This window comes from Bos indicus, chromosome 5, assembly GCF_029378745.1.
Source record: "Bos indicus isolate NIAB-ARS_2022 breed Sahiwal x Tharparkar chromosome 5, NIAB-ARS_B.indTharparkar_mat_pri_1.0, whole genome shotgun sequence".
NCBI classification, from domain to species: domain Eukaryota; kingdom Metazoa; phylum Chordata; class Mammalia; order Artiodactyla; family Bovidae; genus Bos; species Bos indicus.
The window spans coordinates 5,256,990-5,284,678 of NC_091764.1; the positions used below are offsets into that span (position 1 = coordinate 5,256,990).

General features: G+C 39.6%; 1 long non-coding RNA gene across 3 annotated transcripts in view; it reads right to left on the bottom strand.

Annotated features, from left to right (window-relative positions):
• Positions 1 to 2,388: 2,388 nt before the first annotated feature.
• The window catches only part of LOC109558878 (uncharacterized), a 57,839-nt gene continuing 32,538 nt past the window's right edge, over positions 2,389 to 27,689 (bottom strand). The window contains exons 4-5 of one of the 3 annotated variants that reach the window (XR_011566507.1): positions 25,569 to 27,393; positions 2,389 to 10,703 (exon numbers count right to left, since the gene is read on the bottom strand). This is a non-coding gene — a long non-coding RNA (uncharacterized lncRNA). Of the gene's footprint in view, positions 10,704 to 10,957; positions 27,394 to 27,689 lie in introns of those variants that run through there. The other 2 variants (XR_002180669.2, XR_011566506.1) reach the window with 2 other exon arrangements.

The window sequence follows — 27,689 nt, forward strand, 5'->3', positions numbered from 1 at the left end:
TAAATTTGCAGTTTTGCTTTTAGTAATTCAGTGATGTACCACTGGGAGTTGAATAGCTTGTTTTATAAGCCAGCTGGGACCTTTCAACAGATGAATGTTTAATCCGTGATACCCCACTTTCCTGATGCTTATGTTGGCTACACTAATCTTTGCTGTCTTAGAAAATCCTCTAACTATTCCCCAAATTTTGGCACTTTCTACTGTTTTTCCCTTGGGACAAAACAGATGGTCTTCTGGATATAAAATAATTTTTATTTCAAGACTGCATAATAACGTCAATTTTACAAGAAATGTTAAGTGATGGTTAAGGACTGGAGTTGAATTTAAAATTCACCAGAATGCGTTGTTACTAATGCAAAGCTGTTAATTAGGGTGACACCTGAGTGATCAGCATCTTGTCCACATGTTACATCTGTTTGTGTCCAGTCACTGACAACTACTTGTCAACTCGCCTTCTCCCTGGCAGCTGGCGATTTTTATTTGTCATTTATTACATGTTCAGGTTTTAGAAGCAATCAACTATGATAAAAAGTATTTCACAATAAAAAATGAAAAATTTTAAGGCTAAGTTTTGCATTTGCTAATCATCATACTTTTCAATAATATTGATTAGGCAGACTTATCCAAATAGGGCAATTGTGTCCTACATAGAATTTTTAAAACAAGAAATTTTACTATTGCCCAAAATAAGAAGCACAATATTTGAGTCAATGGGGCTCCTTTTTTATATCACACATACTAGTATTCATAAATAATTAGCAGGTTCTTAGTAAATGTGCTTTTTCCCAATTAAAAAAAAAAAAGCATAAGCTAATTCAGCAATTAAGGCTTAAACTCCTTTTCCCAGACAAACTACAGAATTAGAAGATGTGGAAACAGGTTTATCAGACAGAAAACTACAGGATTAAGTCTTTAAACAGAGTTAATACAGAAATGTTTTGGCTCCATTTAATTTCAGAAGGCCATGGTCCACATGAACGACCCTAGAACATGCTCCAAAATTGGCTGTTTCTATCCGTAAAATGTGCTAGTTAGTCATTCAGTCATGCCTGATTCTTTGCAACCCCACGTACTGTAGCCCATCAGGCTCCTCTATCCATGGGATTCTCCAAGCAAGAATACTGGAGTGGGTTGCCATGCCCTTCTCCAGGGACCTTTCCAATCCAAGGATTGAACCAGGATCTACTACATTGCAGGCAGATTCTTTACCATCTGAGCCACGAATGAAGCCATAATATGTGCTGGGATCTATTTTATTTGATGGGTTAGAAACCACTTGACGAATTCTGCTTACTCTACACAGACTACACAAAGCAGAGAAGTGAACGGAAGTCCTAAAGGTTCCTTACTGAGGGCTACTCATTGTGTAAACAATCATCGTTTACTCACCAAAGCTCTCTAATAGAGTTACTACAAAACACAGGTAGATGGGAGAGCTGAAAGCAACACTCTGTACTAAGAGAGTGCTAACAGGGCATCTCTGAAGGCTGTCAAGAAACTGGTATCTTAGCTTCATTAAAAACTCCCCCTCTACATTGGACTTTTATTTTGATATGGCCAAATTACAAGAAGACGGCCAGACCTCTGCCTTGAAGAACACCAGCAACACCAAGAAATCCTTCCTGTTGTTTTAACAGTCAGTCTGGCTTCTGAGATGTTAGGACAAAGTAAACATGGGATTGGGAGAAGACGATGGCACCCCACTCCAGTACTCTTGCCTGGAAAATCCCATGGACGGAGAAGGCTGGTGGGCTACAGACCATGGCGTCGCTAAGAGTCGGACACGACTGAGCGGCTTCACTTTCACTTTTCACTTTCATGCATTGGAGAAGGAAATGGCAACCCACTCGTGTTCTTGCCTGCAGAATCCCAGGGATGGGGAGCCTGGTGGGCTGCCGTCTATGGGGTCACACAAAGTTGGACACGACTGAAGTGACTTGGCTGCAGCAGCAGCAAACATGGGATTTTGTCAAGATCAAAGTCTCCTAAGATTTATTCCCTGGAAATAGAAAGCTTTGGTGCATCTTCACTGACTGAATCATGGAAATGAGAGCCATGGTAATCAAGGTGAACTGTCAGCCTTAGCCTCCACAACAGCAGTGAACATCCCCCAACAACTTGCTTAGTCTAAACATAAGCTAATGACGGCCAAAATTATGGTGGTAAAAACTGGATTAAAAGATGGAACAAATGAGGACTGAATTGCCAAGAAAGGCTAGGCAAACCTTGTCAGTTTTTTAAAATGGGAAGGGAAAGAGAAGGCAAAATAAAAAGCCACTTCCATTTTTAAAACCCAGAAGACTGAATACAGCAGTGCCATTAATAGCACTTGCAAAATCAGGATAAATATTTGAGGGTTCAAAGATGTGTGAGGTTTGCAATTTATTAAATTTGAAAGACCAATCCAGTTGCAACTGTCCAGTTGGCATGTAGAGGAATCGGAACAAAATTCAAGAGGGGATTTGGGAAATTGCACAAAGATGTCAGCGGACATGAAGTAGTATATAGGAACCAAGGAAGAAGTGGCTGAAGATACATGTCTTCAAAATATTTACAGTTAGCAGATAGGGGAGGGCAAACCGGCAGCTGAGAAGACAAAATTCTGAAAGTGTGCTCAGAAAGCTCTGTGTCAGAGAGGCACATCTCAGGGAAAGGGCTGATCAGCTGCAGAGATGGAGAAGCCTGAGCCAGGTTACAGGACGGTGAGCACAGCAGAAGAGGAACTGAAGCAGCCTGGGACACGTTGCGGCCACACTGGAAGGAAGTGCTGTAGAGACTGCGCCCATGACACCTGATATTTCATCTCCAGCTTAGCCTGAACAGATGGCACAGATGACACTCTCTTCATGTGAGAGTTCATCTGGATTTATAATCTAGTCAGTCCCATTTCCTTATTCGCCTCCAGAAGGACTGGAAGCAAACCCCATCTGTATTCCCAGAGGATGCAGAATAAGGCTCATTAACAAGATGTTTGAGACAGCTCTGCTTGCAGTTTTATGAAGAAACTTTATGAATTAGCACATAATATGTAATATAGTGTACACTCTCACCATTGCAGACCAAGATTTCAGTGTCTTATATTACAGCTATATTTTCAATGAAATGTAATCGGTTTCTTAACTGACAGATTTTAGCATCTTAAAGTTAGTATTAAAAGTAAGATTGATAAAGTTATTTTCATGTAAAATATTAAGAGCTGGATTCCTGTGAGAAATAGAAATATGGCACTTTCTTAATTTCCAAATTTAGCAAATCCCAAGCCGAACCTTTTCAGAATAATAAATCTTTTTTGTATTACACTGAAATCCCCTCAAGTCTATCCCAGAAGTGGGAAATAAAGTATGAAATTAACACTTGTTTCATTTCTGCAAAATACTTCAAGTTTCCTTTTTGGTATACAGTACTTGTTCAGATTTTATCCATATGTTTTGAATTTCACTAATGCCATTTCAAATACTTTATCATATTTTGCTATACTGGATGATGTATTAGGAGTTTAGTGAAGAAATAAAGCCACAATTTGATTAATTACAGTCCAGTGGTTATAATTCTGCCTTTCAAGTAATTGAAGTAATTTCTTTTGTCGTAACATAAGTAGTCCTTTTACGGACATAATTTTTCACCAACCACTAATAACTACATTTTATGGAGTTACATCTGGTTGTAAACAGTAGAACACTTCTTTGAGCTAACCTCAATATTGTCATAATAACAAAGGCCAGTAACCAGACAAAGCACCAGAACGTAGCTGGGCTCCGAGAGTGATCTAGAATCAGCTTTGTGCTCCGTCTGCTCTTCTGCTTCAGTTTTCCTCCAAGGACTAGCTGTGTCTGCTCCTTTGTCAACAGATAGAACATGGGGACCAAAAGCTGATTTATAGGTCATAATTCAGTCATCCATGGGGAGACTGATCCTCTCTCTCTCGTTTCAAATTTTAAAATTCGGGGACAAAAAAATGACTAGTTTTCATCAGCTATCCATTCTTAAATGAATCAACTCTGGCTAAAAAGTGGTGTCTCCAGAGAGGAGAAGGGGATTTTTTTGACCCAGCCCATCAACTGTGGACAGGAGCCATGGACATGTCAGACAAAAAGGCTGCCCAGAATTTCCAACCATTGTGATGAAAGGAGAGGTGAAAAGTGGCAGAAGCTACAGAGGCTCTTCTTCTTCTTCTCTCTCTCTCTCTCTCTTTTTTTTTTTTTAAATACAAGAGGCTCTTCTTAAGCGTTGAGATAACATATTGATTCCATCACTTACATTTTTTTTTAATTGACTGATTTGCATAGAAAACTACAATCATAACTATTGTTTGGGTCTGTTTAAGTAACTTTATTGAAAAATATTTGGTGTGGGTGCATGTGTAAACACTGTTTATTTTTAGTTGCCTACTGGGGACTCTGGTGGAAAACTGGGTGAGCAGGAGAACATACTTCAAATAACACAAGACAGCTGGTTTTATCCAGTCACTGATTGGTTAGGTGTGGGGGCGGAGGAACATAGAGGCTTGGAATTCCCCTTGGTTAATAGAGACAATACTCAGGTTGCTGACTCAACTCCCTTCATGCTTGCTTTCCTCCAATGCAGAGATCAAATGGTGAAAATTCATCTTCCCAGCCTCCCGGGAAGGGGGGCCTTGCTAGTCAGTTCCCATGATCAGGACACAAGTGGAAGTCCGTTAGTGCTGCCCCTTCTGCTTTCCTCCCAGCCTGGAATGCGGGGAGGACACCTGAGGCTCATGTCACCCCTAAGGATGACAGAGCAAGAAAACAGGAAGAAGACAAGAAACCATGAAGTGCCCATGTCTGAACTTCCTGTTGCCAGGAAGATAAACTTCCTGAAACAGATAAACCCCCTGCCTTATAGAAGCTCTCTGCAGAATTTTTCTTTGACTCAGAGCTGACACAACCTAATGGATGTAGCTATTACATCAAGAAGTAGAAAATAGTACAGGTCTGACCTTGGTAGCCAAAGGTCACCAATTTTTTCTGCAAATCATGTTGCCCTTTCAGGAGGCATAGAAGCATCAATATTGATCCCTCAAAGCTGTTCACATCCTATCTCCAGAACCTGTGAATTGGATATCTGTGAACATGATATCTTTCCTAATAAAAGAGAGCTTGTGTTATGATTAAGTTAAGGATCTTGAGCTATGAAGGTGAGCCTCGATTATCTAGGTGGGGCTAGTAGTAGTTACTATGGTTTTTTGTAGTTACAAGGGTTTTTATAAAAGGGAGACAGGAGTGTCAGAGATGTGAGGACGTAAGCAGAGGTTACGAAAGAAGATACTACGCCACTGGCTTTGTAGACAGAGGAAGGGATCACAAGTCAAGGTTTGCAGATGACCCCTAAAGACTGGAAAAGGCAAGAAAACGGATTCTCCCCTAACACTCCCAGAAGTAATGCCACTCTGTGGACCCATTTTAAACATCTGACCTCCAAAATTGTAAAATAATAAACTTTTGTAGTGATAATACTTAGTTTATGGCAATTTGATATAGAAGCAGTAGTAAACTAACCCAGGAGCATTTAAATCACAACAACACTAACACACAGGACTCCTACAAGACTTCCCAAAAGATCACTCAGCCCCCAAGCACCCCTCAGATCCGTACAGGACGCTTCAGGGGCAGCAGGAGACTGTGCTTTCAGCAGATCTCTGACCTAATGAGATGACATTGCAGACTTGAAGGCAAATCTGGTTTCTTTGATCCGTAACTGGTTTTTTGAACTCAGTTTCCCAGAGGTTTTTGTGACTAGGTTGTATCTATTGAGTTGGAAATCTCATTCATGTGACATGTAATATAGAACTCTCTGAATGCATGATTAATTTTTGCAGATCAGATATTACCTCATTATCAGATTTACAGAAAGCAGCAATGTAATTATAAAGCAGCTATTTTCAGCACACTCTGCCCAGGTTATTTCTCTGCCAAATCATTTTGCCCTGGGAAATCACACGTGGCACTATCAAAAACAAGTTGAATCTTGGTGAGCAATCTGTTCAGATAATTGCATCTTTATTATTGATGGTCCCCCCTTAGGATTTGGGGATCTCAAGATCTGCTCTGCCCCTGTACTGTAATTCATTAAGCTTTCCATCCTGAGCCAGTTTTAATTAAACTGTCCTCCTTTTCTCTTTAGTTTCCCATAGCTCATCTTTCTTAGCAGGTCACAGTTGAGAAATCCAGCTGCTGGGTTCATCTGAGTCCTGCCTCCCTCCTATTTATCATTTCAAGGAGTCACCTCTCAGTTTACAAGTTCAGCATTTTATTGAGCTGAACAAGCATAAAATGTACCTGCTTCCAAAAAGAGAAAACAAAAACTAAAAAGGAAAGGGAAAAAAAAGACAGGCATCTCAGTCTGCATCTTATAGAAAATAAAACAGGTACTATTTTATTCATAAGCTGACCCTGTGTTTGTGATAGTAAGGCTAGGTGATAATTTAATGTCCTTAAAAAATCAACTTCTGGCTTTCTTCATTCTGAAATTAAACTGCCTTGTGATGGATTAATGCGACATGACAGGGTATGACATGAGATATGACATACAATAGGCAGATTTCTGGAAGATTTATAACTTTTCATCCCCTTTCCAGTAGGATTCTCCTGAATGACTGCAGTCAGTTTTTTAATCTCATGTACAAAGTGAAATAGACTTGATTGTCTGTCACTTGTTTATTTTCACTGAGAAGCAATAATATAACTGCATTTCTTGTCAGTTGTCCTTATACGTTTTCACAGTGATGACTTTGTTTCCATAACACGGGTTCTCCTTCATTGTAGGTAAGGAAAAAAAGGAGTTTCTTTGTTCATCCAACAGTCTAATAAATATTCATTGAGAGTTTTCTTTGTGCAAGGCTTTGTGCAAGGCAATGCATAGAATATAAAATTGTCTAAGAGAGGCTCTACTTGAAGGCAGTTCACTGAGTTAGGTTTTACATGTTGACGATCATTCTCTACCTCAAAGAAAAGCAAAGGACTCTTCATTGCCACCCCATTTCTCGTTACACTATTTGGAAGAAAAGATTTGAGAACATAGCCTGGAGGAAAGGTTAAGATTAGTTACGAGCCATCAGTTATTCATTAGATACTGTAGGGACAAATAGAACAATAGAATAAAGAGAAAAGTAATGTTATAAAATACATTTACAAAGGAAGGCTTGAAAAAAATGTAGTAACTGGTCAGCCATTAGGTAAATATATAGTAAATATAAAACATTTTTTCTTTTAACTTCTTTAATATACATATCTAAGCATTGTCTTATGAGGTTAAGATAAAACAATAAATGTAGTACAAATGAAAACTACAGCATGAAGGATTGAGTGAAGTGGAGATAAATGGAAATACACCCTATTACAAAACTGCTACGTGATGTGAAGCGGTATAATATTTACTTGATATGTGTGCTGTGAACAGTTAAGGATGTGTGAGTGTGTGTGCGTATATACACAGGCTGCGTGGGTCCGAGTTGTAGCATACAGGGTCTTTGTTGCCCCACGGCATGTGGGCTTCTAGTTCCCTGACCAGAGATCGAACCTGCACCCCTGCAGAACTGCAAGGCAGATTCTTAACCACGGGATCACCAGGGAAGTCCCAAGGATATATGTTTTAATTCCTACAGCAACCCATAAAAATAAATGCAAAGAAGTATACCCCAGAAGTCAATATGTAAATTCCAGCAGAAATCTAAAAGTTATTCAAGTAAGCTCAAGAAAAGCAGGAAAAGAACAGAGCCAAACATACAGAAAACAGAGAATAAAATGGTAGACCTAAATCCAACTATATCAATAACTGCAGTAAACGTTAAAGACACTCACTGGGTGATGAAACACTTTTCACCAAATAGTGCTAGAACCGAAAGTCCATATACAAAATACTGAACACTGTTCCCTATTCCATGCCACACACAAATATTAATTTGAGGCATATCATAAACCTAAAGGTAAAACCTAAAATCATAAGGCTTTTAGAAGAAAAGAAAATGGGAGAATACAAGTAAGCCACAGAATACAATATTAACTAAATAAAACTGGTAAATTATATTACACCCAACACTTCTGCTTATCAGCAGAGATTACTAAGAAATGAAGAGGTGACCTATGAACTGGGGAATAGCATATGCTAAACTAGTATCTGGAATACACAAAAGGTGGTCTCAGTAACAAGAAGACATACAACCCCATTAGAAAAACAGACAAGGGATTTGGAATTTACTCAGCGTTTAAATGTTCTTTTGATGAATTTGTGGGAGAGGAAGTGTTCTCCCTGTCCTACTCCTCCGCCATCTTAGCTCCTCCTAGACAAAGAATTTGGACAGACAGTTCATAAAACAAGATAATACAAGTGGTCAATAAATATATGAAAAAGCTTTTAACTTAATTATGCAATAGAGAATGCAAATTAAACCCACAATTAGGTTTCATTATGTGGCCATCAGAATGGCAACATTTTAAAAAAACTGAGAACAGCAAATGTCAACGAAGCTGTGAAACAACTATAAGGTTTGTGGGGATGTAAATGGTATAACCACTGAAAATCATCCAACAGTTCTTATAAAATACACATACCTATGCTACAACCTAGCAATACCATTCCTAAGTATTTACCCCAAAGAAATGAAGACTACCATCTACATAAAGACACGAAAGAATATTTATAAGAGCATTTATAACATCTCAAAACTGGGAACGGCTCAGGTGACCATCAAAAGGAGAAAGGATAAACATAATATATTCATGGGGTATTATTCAGCAATAAAAAAAAGCAATAAAAACTACTGATACAAGCAATAGTGTGTATAAATTTTAATTTATGTTGGAAGAAAAAGCCTTAGGCAAGAGAGTACTGTATGACTTTCATTTATATGAAATTCTAGAAGATTTAAAATTAATCTACTGTAGAAAAAAAATCAGAACAGAGATCCCTCTGGAAGTATAAAGTCAGAGATTGCTGTTTCAGGGACATAAAGCAACTTTTTGAGGTTATGTTAACATTTTATACCTTGATAAGACTTTGGGTTACTCAGATGAATACATTTTTCAAACCTCATTAAAGTTTATAGTTAATATTTGTGCATTTTATTATATGTCGAACCAAAGAAAACTGTGAAAAACCAAAAAGCATTAAACTCTAATTGTTGATATGTAAACTAAAATCTTTAGAAACAAGTCTATGAATCTGAAAGTTACTTTGAAATTCATAAATAAATAAGATGGGCTGATGGACAGATAATGGATGAATCTAATAAAGCAAGTTAGTGAAATGTTACTGGTCATTCATGGCAACACTTTCCACCTTTTCTGTATGTTTAAAATGTTGGAAAAAATTTTTTAAAGTCAATCAATATAATGCCCAATGAACAGAATAAGAAAAATAAAGCAATTCAACTCAATAGCTGCAGAAAAACACTTTAAAATTCAAAAACCCATATATTATAAAACTCTTAGAAAACTAGGACTATAGTTTATTTCTTAAACTGAAATAAATTACACAGACACATGAGCACACAATTTACAGCAAAATCTACCTAATGGTGATTACTTTAGAAATTTCCTTTTGAGATAGAGTATGATACAAGGTTTTCCAATTGTCATTAATTTTATTCCACACTTCTGAAAGTCTTCAGTTTAGTTCAGTTCAGTTGCTCAATCGTGTCCAACTCTTTGCGACCCATGAATCGCAGCACGCCAGCCCTCCCTGTCCATCACCAACTCCCAGCGTTCACTCAGACTCACGTCCATCGAGTCAGTGATGCCATCCAGCCATCTCATCCTCTCTCGTCCCCTTCTCCTCCTGCCCCCAATCCCTCCCAGCATTAGAGTCTTTTCCAATGAGTCAACTCTTCGCATGAGGTGGCCAAAGTACTGGAGTTTCAGCTTTAGCATCAGTCCTTCCAAAGAACACCCAGGACTGATCTCCTTTAGGATGGACTGGTTAGATCTCCTTGCAGTCCAAGGGACTCTCAAGAGTCTTCTCCAACACCACAGTTCAAAAGCATCAATTCTTCGGTGCTCAGCCTTCTTCACAGTCCAACTCTCACATCCATGCATGACCACTGGAAAAACCATAGCCTTGACTAGATGGACCTTTGTTGGCAAAGTAATGTCTCTGCTTTTGAATATGCTATCTAGGTTGGTCCTAACTTTCCTTCCAAGGAGTAAGCATCTTTTGATTTTATGGCTGCAATCACCATCTGCAGTGATTTTGGAGCCCAAAAAAATAAAGTCTGACACTGTTTCCACTGTTTCCCCATCTATTTCCCATGAAGTGACGGCACCAGATGCCATGATCTTTGTTTTCTGAATGTTGAGTTTTAAGCCAATTTTTTCACTCTCCTCTTTCACTTTCATCAAGAGGCTTTTTAGTTTCTCTTCACTTTCTGCCATAAAGGTGGTGTCATCTGCATATCTGAGGTTATTGATATTTCTCCCGGCAATCTTGATTCCAGCTTGTGCTTCCTCCAACCCAGCGTTTCTCATGATGTACTCTGCATATAAGTTAAATAAGCAGGGTGACAATATACAGCCTTGACAGACTCCTTTTCCTATTTGGAACCAGTCTGTTGTTCATGTCCAGTTCTAACTGTTGCTTCCTGACCTGCATATAGGTTTCTCAAGAGGCAGGTCAAGTGGTCTGGTATTCCCATCTCTTTCAGAATTTTCCACAGTTTATTGTGATCCACACAGTCAAAGGCTTTGTTGAGCCTAAAAAGATAAAAAAAATTCAGATGAAAAGAAAAAAAAGGCATTATCATTGGATTAAAAATAAAATTTACAGACTTCCCTCGTGGTCCAGTGACTGAGAGTCCGCCTGTCACTGCAGAGGACAGTTTCACGCCCTGGTCCAGGAAGGCTGCACAGGCCTTGGGGTAGCTGGGCCTGTGTGCCGCAACTACTGAGTCCATGTACCTAGAACTCGTGCTCCATACAAGAAATGAAGACCCAGCACAGCCAAAAAATAAAATAAAATAACATTTTACTATTTGCAAGTTCAATTCAGCCACTCAGTTGTGTCCAACCCCCACTGGGACACGGGGACGGAGCAGCTGAGCGAGTACCAGCACTGCTTCTTCCTCCGTGTACCAGCGAACCCTGCTTCAAAAATATAAACAAATTGAACGAAGGGCTCTAGATAAATCACCTGATTGCATTTCATGCCTTTGGGGAGATGGCTGTTTCAACCAATAAAACCGGTATTTTTTTGCTACACCTTTTGCATTTCCTCCTTGTCCTTGGGTGCCCCTTCTAAGTGTTTTACACATGACAGAAAAGAAATCCTATTTTACACTCAAGTGTAACCTTTAGTTTAAATTATGTCCACTCCCCTTGATTGTCCCATGAGGACAGAGAACTGTTTTGTTCCCTCCTCATCAGTTCAGTTCAGTCGCTCAGTTGTGTCCGACTCTGCAACCCCATGGACTGCAGCACGCCAGGCTTCCCTGTCCATCACCAGCTCTCCGAGTTTACTGAAACTTGTGTCCATTGATTCAGTGATGCCATCCAACCAGCTCATCCTCTGTCGTCCCCTTCTCCTCCCGCCTTCAATCTTTCCCAACATCAGGGTCTTTTCCAGTGAGTCAGTTCTTCGCATCAGGTGGCCAAAGTATTGGAGCTTCAGCTTCAGCATCAGTCCTTCCAATGAATATTCCGGACTGATTTCCTTTAGGATGGACTGGTTCGATCTCCTTGCTGTCCAAAGGACTCTCAAGAGTCTTCTCCAATATCACAGTTCAAAAGCATCAATTCTTCGGTAATTAGTGATAGTTTGAACATTTGCAAGTTTGTAAATAAAAAATTTGTAAATAAAAAATCTGAAATATTTATAAATGCTTTAGAATTAATAAGTAAATTTATCAGGTTTGCTGAATTTAATGTCACTATTCAAAAAGTAATTGCATTTCTATGAACGAGCAATAAAAGTTTCTTAAAAAGTAAGATTTTAAAATTATAACATTAAGAGAAAGGAAAAATAACAATTCCCTTGGAATAAGATGTGTGAAACATTTTTTACAGAAAATTACAAAATATTGAGGTAAATTAAAAATAAAAATTTAAAAAAAGATATAAATGGAAACATACACACTGTGCATGATCACAAGTTTCAATATTACAGAAACATCTACTTTCTCCAGTCAAGACACGAACAGGACCTTTTGTGAAACGTAACAAGCTGATTTTAAAATTTTAATGAAAATTACCATAGGCCAAAAAACATCAATGCAATCTTGAGGAAGGGAAACAAGATCAGATGATTTGGTCTACTGGGTATAAGACTTACTATAAAGCTACAGTAATAAAGAAAAAAAAAAGCATGGACAAATATAACTAAACATAATGGAAAAGAAAAAATATCCTTGCATTTATGTACCTAATACTCAACAAAGCAGGCATGAAGAACAGTAAAGAAAGGTCAATATTTTGAAAAAAAGATTCTGTCTAATTTGGACATCCATTTGGAACAAAATAGAATCTTAACTCTGTCTCCCACCATACACAAAAATCAATTCCAAGAAGACCGTAGCTCGAAACAGGACAGAATAATAAAGTATCTAATATAGGAGAATGTTTTCAGGATACAGGCTATTTATTTCTTTTCAAAAATTAACTACTTCTTCTTCCAGTTTCATTGAGATACAACTGACATACAGCACTGTAAGCTTAAGGCATGCAGCATAATGATCTGACTTACACACATCATGAAATGATTACCACACAGTGAGCATCCATCATTTCACACAGATACAAAAAAGAAGAAGAATGTTTTCCTTATGATGGGAACTCTCAGGGATTACTCTCAGCAATTTTCATATGTAACATACAGCAGTGTTAAATATATTTATAAAGTTGTACATTATATCCCTAGTGCTTATTTATCTTATAACTAGAGTTTGTACATTTTGACCACCTTCATCCAGTTCCTTCTCCCCAACCATTTTCCTCTGGTAACCACAAATCTCACCTCTTATTTTTCTATGAGTTTCTTTTTGATGTATAATTGTCCTTCAACACTATATTAATTTCTAGTGTACAACAGAGTGATACAGTGTTTCTATAGTACAAAATGATCATTATGATAACTCTAGTTCTGTCATCATACAAATATACTACATTATTATTGATTATATCCCTATACCGCACATTTCATCTTTGTGACTCATTTATTTTTTAACTGGAAGCCTGTACCTCTTAGTTTCTTAATCAGGGAACAATACTAACCATGTAGAAATAATTTTTAGAAATTGTAATATATTAAAATTAATAACTGCTTTTGTAAAAAAGATTTCAGAACATGAAAGTTAGAGAGGAGATTTGTAAAGCTTATAACTACTAAAGGGTTGTAGCCAGAATAATCAAGAACTCTAAATCAAATAGAAAAAGAAAAGGCAACAAGAAAAATGAACAAAGAGATTTAAACAGGTAATCACAAACTAAAATATCCAAAGTGAAAGTGAAGTCGCTCAGTCGTGTCCGACTCTTTGCGACCCCATGAACTGTAGCCTACCAGGCTCCTCTGTCCATGGGATTTTTCAGGCAATAGTACTGGAGTGGATTGCCATTTCCTTCTCCAAGGGATCTTCTCAACCCAGGGACTGAACCCAGGTCTCCCGCATTGTAGACAGACGCTTTACCGTCTGAGCCACCGGGGAAATCAAAATATCCCAATGACCTTACAAAAACATAATGACCTCATCAGTAATTAGGAAAATGCAATTAGTATCATATTGTAGTACCACTATAAACCCATCAAAATGGTAACATTAAAAAGAATGATAAGACCAGGTGTTCACAAGGACATGGAACAATGGAAACACTCATCCACTCCTGGTGAGAGTGTAAATCGGTACAAGCATTTTGAAAGACAATTCACCATTATCTACTAAAGTTGAAAACAGGCAACCAATGACTAAGCACTTCTTTTCTAAGCTAAGCTTCAGTAGTATGTGCATGGAGAACTTCCAGATGTTCAAGCTGGATTTAGAAAAGGCAGAGGAACCAGAGATCAAATTGCCAACATCCGGTGAATCATAGAAAGAGCAAGAGAATTCCAGAAAAACATTGACTACTGCTTCATTTACCATGCTAAAGCCTTTGACTTCATGGATCACAACAAATTGTGGAAAATTCTTAAACAGATGGGAATACTAGACCACTTTAACTGCCTCCTGAGAAATCTGTATACAGGTCAAGAACCAACAGTTAGAACTGGACATGGAATGATGAACTGGCTCCAAATTGGGAAAGGAGTACGTTAAGGCTGTATATTGTCACCCTGTTTATTTAACTTCTATGCAGAGTATATCATGTGAAATGCCGGGCTGGATTGAAGCACAAGCTGAATCAAGATTGCCAGGAGAAATATCAATAACCTCAGATATGCAGATGACACCACCCTTACAGCAGAAAGCAAAGAGGAACTAAAGAGCCTCTTGATGAAAGTAAAAGAGGAGAGTGAAAAGCTGGCTTAAAACTCAACATCCAGAAAACGAAGATTATGGCATCCGGTACCATCACTTCATGGCAAATAGAAGGGGAAACAATGGAAACAGTGAGAGACTTTATTTTCTTGGGCTCCAAAATCACTGCAGATGGTGATTGCAGCCATGAAAGTAAAAGACACTTGCTCCTTGGAAGAAAAGCTATGACAAACCTAAATAGCATGTTAAAAACCAGAGATATTACTTTGCTGACAAAGGTCTGTCTAGTCAAAGCTATGAATTTTCCAGTAGTCATGTATGGATGTAAGAGTTAGACTATAAAGAAGTCTGAGAGTGAAAGAATTGATGCTTTTGAACTGTGGTATTGGAGAAGATGCTTGAGATTCCCTTGGACTGCAAGGAGATCCAACCAGTCCATCCTAAAGGAAATCAGTCCTGAATATTCATTGGAAGGACTGATACTGAAGCTGAAGCTCCAATACTTTGGCCACCTGATATGAAGAACTGACTCGTTGAAAAAGAGCCTGATGCTGGGAAAGATTGAGGGCAGGAGGAGAAGGGGAAGACAGAGGATGAGATGGTTGGATGGCATCACCAACTCGATGGACATGAGTTTGAGCAAGCTCTGGGCGTTGGTGATGGACAGGGAAGCCTGGCATGCTGCAGTACACGGGGTCACAAAGAGCTGGACACAACTGAGCGGCTGAACTGAATGAACTAAAGGTTAAATTATGAAAAAAACAATATCTGGTCTTTGTGGCTTTTGTAGTATAGGGTGGACCTTGTCATCATCAAATCATAAAATGTGAAAAGCAAATCATTGCTTTTTCTAGTTTGATTAGATGCAGCCTGGAAATTCATTGATCTCACTATGCCATGGCAGATCTTTCAATTTATTCAATAATTATATATCAAATAACTTCTGTTTCCTTTTGTAATAGTGACTGAGTGAATGAATGCCACAGAAAGTTGACCACACTTTTCAAGATTGTTTATAATAACCTTGTAAAATACAAAGAGCTCTACACAATCTTAATGGTCTCATAAGGTAGCTCTGAAAAGCTGGTGAAAAGACATACCTCTACTCCAAGCCCCAGAGTGTATAACCATGCATTGTTACAATAGAAGCATTAGCAGTTTCGGACTCTACTCTAGAGGCTGCACACCCTGAGTTGACTACAGACAGGTGTCCGAGCCTTGGTTTCTTTACTTACAAAATGAAAATATCAATAAAATTATAATAACCTTCTATTACTGCCTCACCAAGTTTTTCTGAGGATCACATAGGACAATATATGAGTATACCTCAAAGAATAAAAGATATGCACAATACATGTAAAGTATCAATATTATTATTATATAAGTAGCTGCTGCTGCTGCTAAGTCGCTTCAGTTGCGTCCGACTCTGTGCGACCCCAGAGACAGCAGCCCACCAGGCTCCCCCGTCCCTGGGATTCTCCAGGCAAGAACACTGGAGTGGGTTGCCATTTCCTTCTCCAATGCATGAGAGTGAAAAGTGAAAGTGAAGTCGCTCAGTCATGTCTGACTCCTAGCGACCCCAAGGACTGCAGCCTACCAGGCTCCTCCATCCATAGGATTTTCCAGGCAAGAGTACTGGAGTGGGGTGTCATTGCCTTCTCTGATATAAGTAGCAGGACTCTATTTTCATTGGAGACCATTTCTATCCTAATCACAGGAACTACCATTTATTTGTCTCTTGCTATGTCCTATAACTGCTTCCAAGGCGGTTCAGTGGTAAAGAATCCACCTGCCATCCACGGGTGCCATCGCTGGGTCAGGAAGATCCCCTGGAGGAGGAAACGGCAACCCACTCCAGTATTCTTACCTGGGAAACCCCATGGATGGAGCAGCCTGGCTGGTTGCAGTCCACGGAGGCGAAAGAGTCAGACACGAGTTAATAACAACAACAATGTCCTGTAAACATGCCTAGCCCCTTATTCTCTCATTCTTTTTTCTCCTGCCACCTGGCTGAGCACAAACATCTCAACTAGATCTCTACCAGATCTTAGAGATCCTGACGAGGGCCCCTTCCTTCTCTCTTGACCTCATGCTTCGTATGAAGAGGTTTCAGATAAGCCAGCTAAACTCATGGTCTCCCTCCCCAAAGAAGGGATTTATTTGATTAAAGAGTTTAGGGTAAGAAACCGACCTTCCTTAAACTAATAAGAAATAATAAGTCATTTTTGCCTTATAATTATATTGGCCATTTTGTCTTATACTTGACAATATCTCTGCAGGGAATGAAAGTTTCTTTATAACATCTAATAACCATTCGCATTACTTCATTCATTGTAAAAGCTTAGGTCTTCAAAATTTGGTTAGTTCATGCTATGGCTGGCTATATAACACCTGGAGTATTTTATGTATATTCATTCTAGGCAATTTTACCCTTATAGTTCTTGGCAGTTTTGCCTCTATTCATAATCAAAGACATATAGATTTGCCCCTTGTAAACACTTTAACATATTCATTCATTTTAACTTGCTAACACGGAAAATGTGATACGTAAAGAACAAACGCAAGTCACAGTGCTTATAACACAAAAGCAGCAGAGTGGACAGATTTTTAAAAGGCTCAGCCCAACAGGGAATAGAAGAAAAGAAAACACAAATGTCTCTGCCCTGCATGGAAAAGCCTTGCCTTTGTGTGCTGTTTCCAGGCAGATGAAAAGGCAAAGAGAAGCCCCCGCCTGCGTTGCTCCCCTGGGATTCAAAAGAACAAAAGAAAAGTAAACACTCCTTTGCTTCCAAGAATGACATTTAGGCAGGAAGCCTCCATCTTTTCCTTTCTCCTTTTTCCTTACTGTTAAACAAAAGATAATGGGAAGGTAGGAATCATTTTTATAATTATTTTTGATTAGGGGTTAAGCGTGTGGTACCTCTTGTGAAAATGACAGCAGAATTTATTTTGCTTCTCTTCTTCACATTGTCTAATACAAAATCCAGTTGTTAATTTCCAAGGGATTTCTGATTGCTTTATGATATAGCTGAAATGTAAAACCTCTGATTTTTTTCAACGATCTTTATTCCAAGAACTATAGGGAACACCCTCAGTTCAGTCTTCCCTGGTGGCTCAGTCGGTAAAGAATACATCTTCAATGCAGGAGATCTGAATTCAATCCCTGGGTCAGGAAGATCCCCTGGAGAAGGAAATGGCAACCCACTCCAATATTTTTACCTGGGAAATCCCATGGACAGGGGAGCCTGGTGGGCTACGGTTCATGGGGTCACAACAGTTGGACACAAACTGTGGTTTATCGACTAAACCACTACCACCAACAGTTAATGGTGATTGTAAATGACTTCCTCATGTGACCTAAAACCTTCTCAAAGCCCCATTCCTAGGACTTCAGCTCATCTTATATGTTCAATGATGTGCCATGATGGTGAGCAGCCACTAGGATGAACTCAACGCTTGCCACGCTTCTGACCTTATAACTGTCCCAAGCTCTTGAACCAATGAGTGGGAGATGATGTGAGACTCTCCAATGGATGGTAAGAGTTGTGCTAGTGTGCTTACTTCCAATCCACACTGAGACGAGGGGTTTCCGTTACTGCCTCTTTCTCACGAATCTTATTCTAAATAGCAAGACGTGTGTGGAAAACTCAAGTTTTATTGAATTCAAAAAACATCGCCATCAAAATAATTGCTGGCTAATGCATTCAGTATCCTCATCCTCTAAATCCTGGAAGTTGTAACAGGTCCTGTCTATGAAATCCTTTGCATTTCTTCCTGACTCTGAGGATCAGATACTGAGATGAATCACATAAAGAGAGCAGAATCTTCTTGGGCAGCTTTTGCCAATTAAATCCACAAATATCTTTGACTTAAAAAAAGACTGTACAGGGAATTCCCTGGCGGTATAGAGGTTAGAACTCCATGCTTTCACCACCAAGAGCCTGGGTTCAATGCCTGGTTGGGGAACTAAGATCCCACAAGCCACTTAGTGCGGTATTATCATCATAAAGACCTTACAGCCTAAAGTGGATGCTCTTGACCTCCAATATTCTTCACATCCTATCCTTATGCATTTACTCCAAATTCTCTGGTTATTACTTTTCAGTGCCTAAGGCTCTTTGTCCACTTTCTTTTTTTGTGGATCTTGTCGAGGCTTCCATCCTTGGTACAATGTCTTGGACACTCGATAGGACTAAGGATCACAAAGCCAAGTGAGTACATGACTCTGAACATAAATAAATGGAACAGGCCATGATAACCCTCATCCAAGATAAGGAGCAGCGGCTCCACTTTGCTGGAGCAGCCGTGAAGAGATACCCCAAGTCCAAGTTAAGAGAAACCCAAGTAAGATGGTAGGTGTTACAAGAGGGCATCAGAGGGCAGACACACTGAAACCATAATCACAGAAAACTAGTCAATCAAATCACACTAGGACCACAGCCTTGTCTAACTCAATGAACTAAGCCATGCCCGTGGGGCCACCCAAGACGGGCGGGTCATGGTGGAGAGGTCTGACAGAATATGGTCCACTGGAGAAGGGAATGGCAAACCACTTCAGTATTCTTGCCTTGAGAACTCCATGAACAGTATGACAAGGCAAAATGATAGGATACTGAAAGGGGAACTCCCCAGGTCAGTAGGTGCCCAATATGCTACTGGAGATCAGTGGAGAAATAACTCCAGAAAGAATGAAGGGATGGAGCCAAAGCAAACACAATACCCAGTTGTGGATGTGACTGGTGATAGAAGCAAGGTCTGATGCTGTAAAGAGCAATATTGTATAGGAACCTGGGATGTTAGGTCCATGAATCAAGGCAAATTAGACGTGGTCAAACAGGAGATAGCAAGAGTGAACATCGACATTCTAGGAATCAGTGAACTAAAATGGACTGGAATGGGTGAATTTAACTCAGATGACCATTATATCTATTACTGTGGGCAGGAATCCCTTAGAAGAAATGGAGGGGCCATCATGGTCAACAAAAGAGTCCAAAATGCAGTACTTGGATGTAATCTCAAAAACAGCAGAATGATCTCTGTTCGTTTCCAAGGCAAACCATTTAATATCGCAGTAATCTAAGTCTATGCCCCAACCAGTAACGCTGAAGAAGCTGAAGTTGAACAGGTCTATGAAGACCTACAAGACCTTTTAGAACTAACACCCAAAAAAGATGTCCTTTTCATTATAGGAGACTGGAATGCAAAAGTAGGAAGTCAAGAAACGCCTGGAGTAACAGGCAAATTTGGCCTTGGAATACGGAATGAAGCAGGGCAAAGGCTAATAGAGTTTTGCCAAGAGAATGCACTGGTCATAGCAAACACCCTCTTCCAACAACACAAGAGAAGACTCTACACATGGACAACACCAGATGGTCAACACCAAAATCAGACTGATTATATTCTTTTTTTTTTTTTTATGTTTTATAATGATTTATTACCTTATGAGTACATCTACATACCCTCATCTTGCATGATTCACATACAGCCAAAGATGGAGAAGCTCTATATAGTCAACAAAAACAAGACTGGGAGCTGACTGTGGCTCAGATCATGAACTCCTTATTGCCAAATTCAGACTTAAATTGAAGAAACTAGGGAAAACCATTAGACCATTCAGGTATGACCTAAATCAAATCCCTTATGATTATACAGTAGAAGTGAGAAATAGATTTAAAGGACTAGATCTGATAGATAGAGTGCCTGATGAACTATGGACTGAGGTTCATGACACTGTACAGGAGACAGGGGTCAAGACCATCCCCATGGAAAAGAAATGCAAAAAAGCAAAATGGCTGTCTGGGGAGGCCTTACAAATAGCTGTGAAAAGAAAAGAAGTGAAAAGCAAAGGAGAAAAGGAAAGATATAAGCATCTGAATGCAGAGTTCCAAAGAATAGCAAGAAGAGATAAGAAAGCCTTCCTCAGCGATCAATGCAAAGAAATAGAGGAAAACAACTAAATGGGGAAGACTAGAGATCTCTTCAAGAAAATTAGAGATACCAAGGGAACATTTCATGCAAAGATGGGCTCGATAAAGGACAGAAATGGGATGGACCCAAGAGAAGCAGAAGATATTAAGAAGAGGTGGCAAGAATACACAGAACAACTGTACAAAAAAGATCTTCACAACCAAGATAATCACGATGGTATGGTCACTCACCTAGAGCCAGACATTCGGGAATATGAAGTCAAGTGGGCCTTAGAAAGCATCACTATGAACAAAGCTAGTGGAGGTGATGGAATTCCAGTTGAGCTATTTCAAATCCTGAAAGATGATGCTGTGAAAGTACTCAACTTGCCAGCAAATTTGGAAAACTCAGCAGTGGCCACAGGACTGGAAAAGGTCAGTTTTCATTCCAATCCCAAAGAAAGGCAATGCCAAAGAATGCTCAAACTACAGCACAATTGCACTCATCTCACATGCTAGTAAAGTAATGCTCAAAATTCTCCAAGCCAGGCTTCAGCAGTACGTGAACCATGAACTTCCTGATGTTCAAGCTGGTTTTAGAAAAGGCAGAGGAACCAGAGATCAAATTGCCAACATCCGCTGGATCACGGAAAAAGCAAGAGAGTTCCAGAAAAACATCTATTTCTGCTTTATTGACTATGCCAAAGCCTTTGACTGTGTGGATCACAAGAAACTGTGGAAAATTCTGAAAGAGATGGGAGTACCAGACCACCTCATCTGCCTCTTGTGAAACCTGTATGCAGGTCAGGAAGCAACAGTTAGAACTGGACATGGAACAACAGACTGGTTCCAAATAGGACAAGGAGTACGTCAAGGCTGTATATTGTCACCCTGCTTATTTAACTTCTTTGCAGAAGTACATCATGAGAAACGCTGGGCTGGAAGAATCACAAGCTGGAATCAAGATTGCCGGGAGAAATATCAATAACCTCAGATATGCAGATGACACCACCCTTATGGCAGAAACCGAAGAGGAACTAAAAAACCTCTTGATGAAAGTGAAAGTGGAGAGTGAAAAAGTTGGCTTAAAGCTTAACATTCAGAAAACGAAGATCATGGCATCCAGTCCCATCACTTCATGGGAAATAGATGGGGAAACAGTGGAAACAGTGTCAGACTTTATTTTTTAGGGCTCCAAAATCACTGCAGATTGTGACTGCAGCCATGAAATTAAAAGACGCTTGCTCCTTGGAAGGAAAGTTATGAGCAACCTAGATAGCATATTGAAAAGCAGAGACACTACTTTGCCAACAAAGGTCCGTCTAGTCAAGGCTATGGTTTTTCCTGTGGTCATGTATGGATGTGAGAGTTGGACTGTGAAGAAAGCTGAGTGCCAAAGAATTGATGCTTTTGAACTGTGGTGTTGGAGAAGACTCTTGAGAGTCCCTTGGACTGCAAGGACATCCAACCAGTCCATTCTAAAGGAGATCAGTCCTGGGTGTCCATTGGAAGGACTGATGCTAAAGCTGAAACTCCAGTACTTTGGCCACCTCATGTGAAGAGTTGACTCATTGGAAAAGACTCTGATGCTGGGAGGGATTGGGGGCAGGAGGAGAAGGGAACGACAGAGGATGAGTTGGCTGGATGGCATCACCAACTCAATGGATGTGGGTTTGAGTGAACTCCAGGAGTTGGTGACGGACAGGGAGGCCTGGCATGCTGCGATTCATGGAGTCGCAAAGAGTTGGACACGACTGAGCGACTGAACTGAACTGAACTGAACTGAATGCTCTTTTACTTTTTGATACAGTAAAGAACTACCTTTTCTCTTATAAGAAAAACAAATCACAAGCACAATCTTAAATGGCAGCTGAAATTCAGCATCAGGGCGGTAATGAGTCAGTAGAATCACTAAGGCTACAAGGAACCAGGAAGCAGCTACTTCTTGGCTTCAGTCAACGTCTGCCAATAAGTAAAACAGCTATTAGCAAATATTTTCATTTCTCAAATGAATCCAAAAGCCAGATTTTTATATGAAACCTCCAATATTTAAAAAAGATTAGATATGTATATGTATAATTAATCAGTTTGCTGTACACCTGGAATTAATACGTTGTTAATCAACTATATTCCAATATAAAATTTAAAAATAATTTTTAAAAATTAATACAATAAAATAAAATTCTGCTCAAGACTAACACATCTGCCTACCAGAAACAGCCAGCCAAACAGAACATATTTTCTTGGCAGATGTGATCATTTGGTCATCAGTTGGTGACTTCTTTGCTATAAATTACTATAGGCAGTTGTTTTCAAACTGTAGAGCAGTCTAACAGTCCATTAGACTGTGTAATCAGTTCAATGGATTGCAAGAAGCAATTTTAAATGAAGTCAAATTGCTTTGAAGAAAATAAAAAATAAGGAAATATATCACACTGAATAAGGATAGGCGTTATTACAGGAGACCAACATGCATCTGTGAGAGTGTGTGTGTGTAGTTGGGGATTCCCTGGTGGCTCAGACAGTAAAGAACTGGCTTGCAATGCAGGAGACCTGGGTTATGATCCTTTGGTTGGGAAGATCCCCTGGAGAAGGGAATGGCTATGCACTCTTGCATAGCCATGTACTTTTGCCTGGAAAATTCAATTTTTAACTGTCATCAAAAAGTTTGAAAGTTACTACCTAGTTATGTCATTCCAATCCTTTATCTTCAATTGCAACTTAAATGCAAATTATTGTGAAATGTTCATCTGCATGCTAGATTTTTCTCTTGAACTTCAGTCATTTACTTTCAATTATCTGCTGGATATTATCATTGGATAACTCACAGGTCCCACAAATACAATCTAACAGAATGAAATAATAGCCTCTATAGTTAGAGCTCAGTGTGACTCTTAAGATTTCTTAGCCTGTTTTCTCACCCTTAACATTAGGATAGCTGAGCTGTCTGAATAGGGCAGACTTTGTCCTTACAACAGTGCCTGACACATACAAAAATAAATATTGCTTGAGCACCAATCATAGACATTGCTCTGGGCACTAGAGATTAATGAGAACAGTTAGCCCTTCCGTAATAAGATAGTGCTGCTTTTCAGCAGTTCAATAAAGAAAATTAAATCAACAAAACATCACTTCAGTATTTACTGGGTACATACTGTAATCCTTTCATAACGTAACCTCTCAATACCCTTTTCAAATCACCTCTTTGAGGATTACCAACTTGTGACCATAAGGATGACCTTTTCCCTCTGGAGTATCATGAGCCCACCCCTGCCCTGCTGACCAGGAGGCAGTTTTCAGACAGGTCTTAGCTGCACTCGGTATAGGACACAACCTGTCATTCTGCTGTGTTACAGAGCTTGGGTGTATGTTCCACAAGTTCTGGGGAATAAGATGGTGTTTGTCTTGGTCCCTTAGGGCTGCTGTAACAAAGCGCCATAGATGGGTGGCTTATCTCCAGTGGACATTGATTTCTCACAGTTCTGAAAGTGGGGAAGTCCAACAACAAGGTACCAGCACATTCAGTTTCTTACCTGGTAAGGGTCAGCCTCCTGGTTTAGAGAGTCTTCTCACCGTGTTCTCATAGGCAGGAAGGACAAAGGATCTCTCTGGGGCTTTTTTTTTTAAGGGCACTAATCCCATTCATGAAGAAGACTCCACTCTCATGACCTTATCACTTCCCGAAGTCACCAAGTTCAAGCAGAATCACATGGGGGACTAGGTTTCAACATATGAATTTGGGGGGTGGGGGACACAAACATTCTGTCCATAGAAATGTCCTTCGCCTTGAGAAGCAGTGAACACAGGAGCGATCTCTGTTAATCTCCTGATTGGCCTTCCTAGCCCCTTTTAATATATGCTTTACTCTGAAACTACAGACTACTTCTAGAATAGACTCTGATCATGTCCCTTCTCTTTCTTACCCTTTCATGATGTCTTCATTGCTATCTGTAGAAAAGTCTAAACTCCCAGTGAGATTTACCAGGGCCTTTCTGATCTTATCCTCATCTCTCAAATTCTACCTTCCTTCCAATGAGAACAACCTGTAGTTTTCAATACTTGTAGCACTCTCTGTCACTTCTGGACTCTTACATGGGCTACTCACCTCTTGGAAAGATTTTCGCTGCCCTTGGTTTCATCACTTCTCCCATCTCCTCCCCGCAAACTTTCAAAAGTCAATTGAATATCCTTTGAAATTATTGTTTTCTTATTCTCTCTCCTTGAAGGAAGGGGAGCATATCTTTATTCATTGTTATATTCCCAGGAACTACAATGAAATGCCTAGCACATAGAAGGCTTCTGTGTTTATTTCCTATTGCCTTGGTAATAAATTATCACATAGTAGCTGAAAATAATCCAAATTTGTTATCTTATAGTTCTATGGGTCAGAAGTCTGACAGGTCTCATTAGGCTAAAATTAAGATGCCAGCAGGGCTCCATTCATGTCTGTAAGTTTCTGATGGGATCTGTTTCCTTATCTTTCCGGCTTCTAAAGGCCATCATACTCCTTGGCCTGTGGTCCTTTCCTTCCACTCTCAAAACTAGAATAGGCAGGGCAGGCCCTCTCACGTCCTCTCCTGTCTCCCTCTTCTGTTTCTAAGGACAAGCACAATTACAATTTACCCGAATAATCCAGGACAATGTACTGATTTTAGGTTAGAGCCTTAATTACTTTTGTAACCTTAATTCCCCTCTGTCACGTAAGGCAACACTCAAATGCGTCAGGGATTAGGTTATGGACATCTTGGTGGTGGTCCTTGTTTAGCCATTAAGCCGATGCCCTGAAATGTAGCCCACCAGGCCCCTCTGCTCATGGGATTTCCCAGGCAAGAAAATTAGAGTGGGAAGCCGTTTCCTCCTCCAGGGGACCTTCCCGACCATGGGATGGAAGCTGCGTCTCCTGCATTGGCAGGCGGATTCTGTACTGATGAGCCACCAGGGAAGGCCGTGGACATGTTGGGGGCTATCATTCGGCCTACCACAGTCCCCGTCAATGGTTCATGAATGGACAATAACTGAGTGTCCAGTGGACCAACTGGTGGCTGTAGTAGTGGATGACTACCATGCCTGCCCAGCGCGTGTTCTCTTTTTCCTGACAAGGCATTCTCATATTTCCAGGGCAGCTCCTGCCTCCTTCTCCCATTTCATACCATCTTAGTGGGTATGAGTTAGTTAAAGTAATGCTAGTTGCTGTAACTTATAATGCCTTTAGTTTCAAGGGCTTCAAAATATAATTATTTCTTGCTCACATAAATGTGCAGTGAGTATTTCTGATTTAGCTGCTGTCTTTCAAGTGGTTCAGAGGACTCAAAGACCCAGATTACTTCCATCTTGTGACTTCACCATCAGCAACACATAATTGCCAATATTATCTGGGAATCCTCTTCGATTCATCCAGCTGGAAAAGGAGTAAATTTGAGCATTCAGGAAACGTTTCTACAGGTCACATCAGGAAAGTGGCATCCATCAGGTCTGCTCACATTCTGAGGACTGTGACTATCCCTAATGACAAAGGAGATTGGAATTGTGGTCCAGCCATGCCCAGGAAGACCAGGAAATGAGCAAGCTAAGCATCTTGCCATTTCAGCCACAGTGAGAATGTTAAATAACAGTGCCCAGGACTCCCATGGCCAAGGACTATGCTAGTGAGCTAAGTCAATCAGAAAATAAATCTTAAATGACTCTCAGTTAAAATGTGTTCAGGTACCAGAACCAAAAGCACAATTCAGTGGCATAATCGAATAAGGTATATTTTAGGTCCCAAATAAGAAGTCTGGGGATGGCAGGCCATGGCAGGAATGCCAGCTCATTGAAAGGATCAGGAAGCCAAGCCTCTTTTTATTTCCCTGCATCACCATCCTCAGTATGCTGTGGTTCTTGCGGTTATAGGTTGGCTACTGCGCTTTCAGGCCTCGCGCCCACCGTCCAGACAGAAGGAAGCAGAGGACTAGAAATACTGGCCAGGGCTTGAACTGCGTCACTTAGACACGCCTAAGTGGGAGACTGGGAAACTGAATACTTTCATTTCCTAACTTCCACTACTGGCAGGAAGGAGAAGGGTTTGGAATGGGTGCTAAGCAAACACCTGTCTGTTTGCATAATTGGAATCTTTGGAGCTGATTCATCTTTTATAATTCTTAAAGGTATCTGTTCCTGCACCTAAAACCCCCCAGAATCCTGAGCTGCTCTGTTTCTTGTTATTTCTTACACTTAGCTCTTAAAGCTTCTCTTTTACTTCCATGAGCTATTATTTTTCCAAAAAATTTCCTTTACTATTTTAGTCATTAAGAGTTAGTGTTTGTTGGTGACAAACAACGTAAATTAACTGATAGCACCCAATGAAGGATTCTGGGTATTTAAGGGACCAGGAAGTATGAGTTTTATGCATATTACTCTTTTTATAGTTTAGAATCTATTGGGTACTTAGCCCTGTGCATGAAATATCCTAGCAACAACTTGGAACAGAAATTTTAACAGAATACTTGGCAGTTTTGTTAAAGTACCTAAAATACATTTATTAGAAGTGAAAATATTCACCTAATGGAACATTTAGATAGAATGAGTTTTTCTGTCTCCATTTCTGAGATCAACTCTTATCTGTGCAGATTGGCTAGTGAATGGAGATGGGTAAAAATGGTGCAAATGGATTACTAGCACTTTGTTAATGAAATATCACTATTTAAATACAGTAATTTCATTAAACAATTGTCATTATCCCTAAGATCCTTTTGATGATTTCTTCCATATAACTCTACCAGAAAAGCACTTGAAAAATAAAAAACAAATATCTACCAGCTAAAATGCTTTCAGAATATAAAATGGGACAGAAGAGAAAAATAGTAGACTAGCATAGACCCTCAGTAACCATTACAGTTGCAAAACTGATGATAAATGACAGCAGGATGAGAATGATGTCTTTAACAATATATGAGTACTACTCACCTACAGGTGAATTTTGGATCATATTTAATAGAATCTACTGCCTCATTTTAGAGATGAGAAAACGAGTATCAACAAGGTAACCAACACGAACACTGTCACTCAGGTAGTAGACAGAAGCACCAGGATGCAAATCTAGGTATGAACAGAAGTGTAAACTTTGTGCTACAAAGGAAAGAGCTCTACATCTGAACAACAAAAAGTAATAATAATTGGAACTTATTTTCCACCTTATATTGAGGTTAATCTGCAAAATATCTATCATTTATTAAATAATTTACATAAAAATTGAATAACAAATTAAAATTATTTCAGGTACAGAATATTTAGTAAGGAATGTGTCTTTTGTATGTATCCTTCTATATGTGTGTACATGTATAGGGATATTATTTATCATTAAAGCCAGGGCATTCTCCATAAAACTGAAGTTT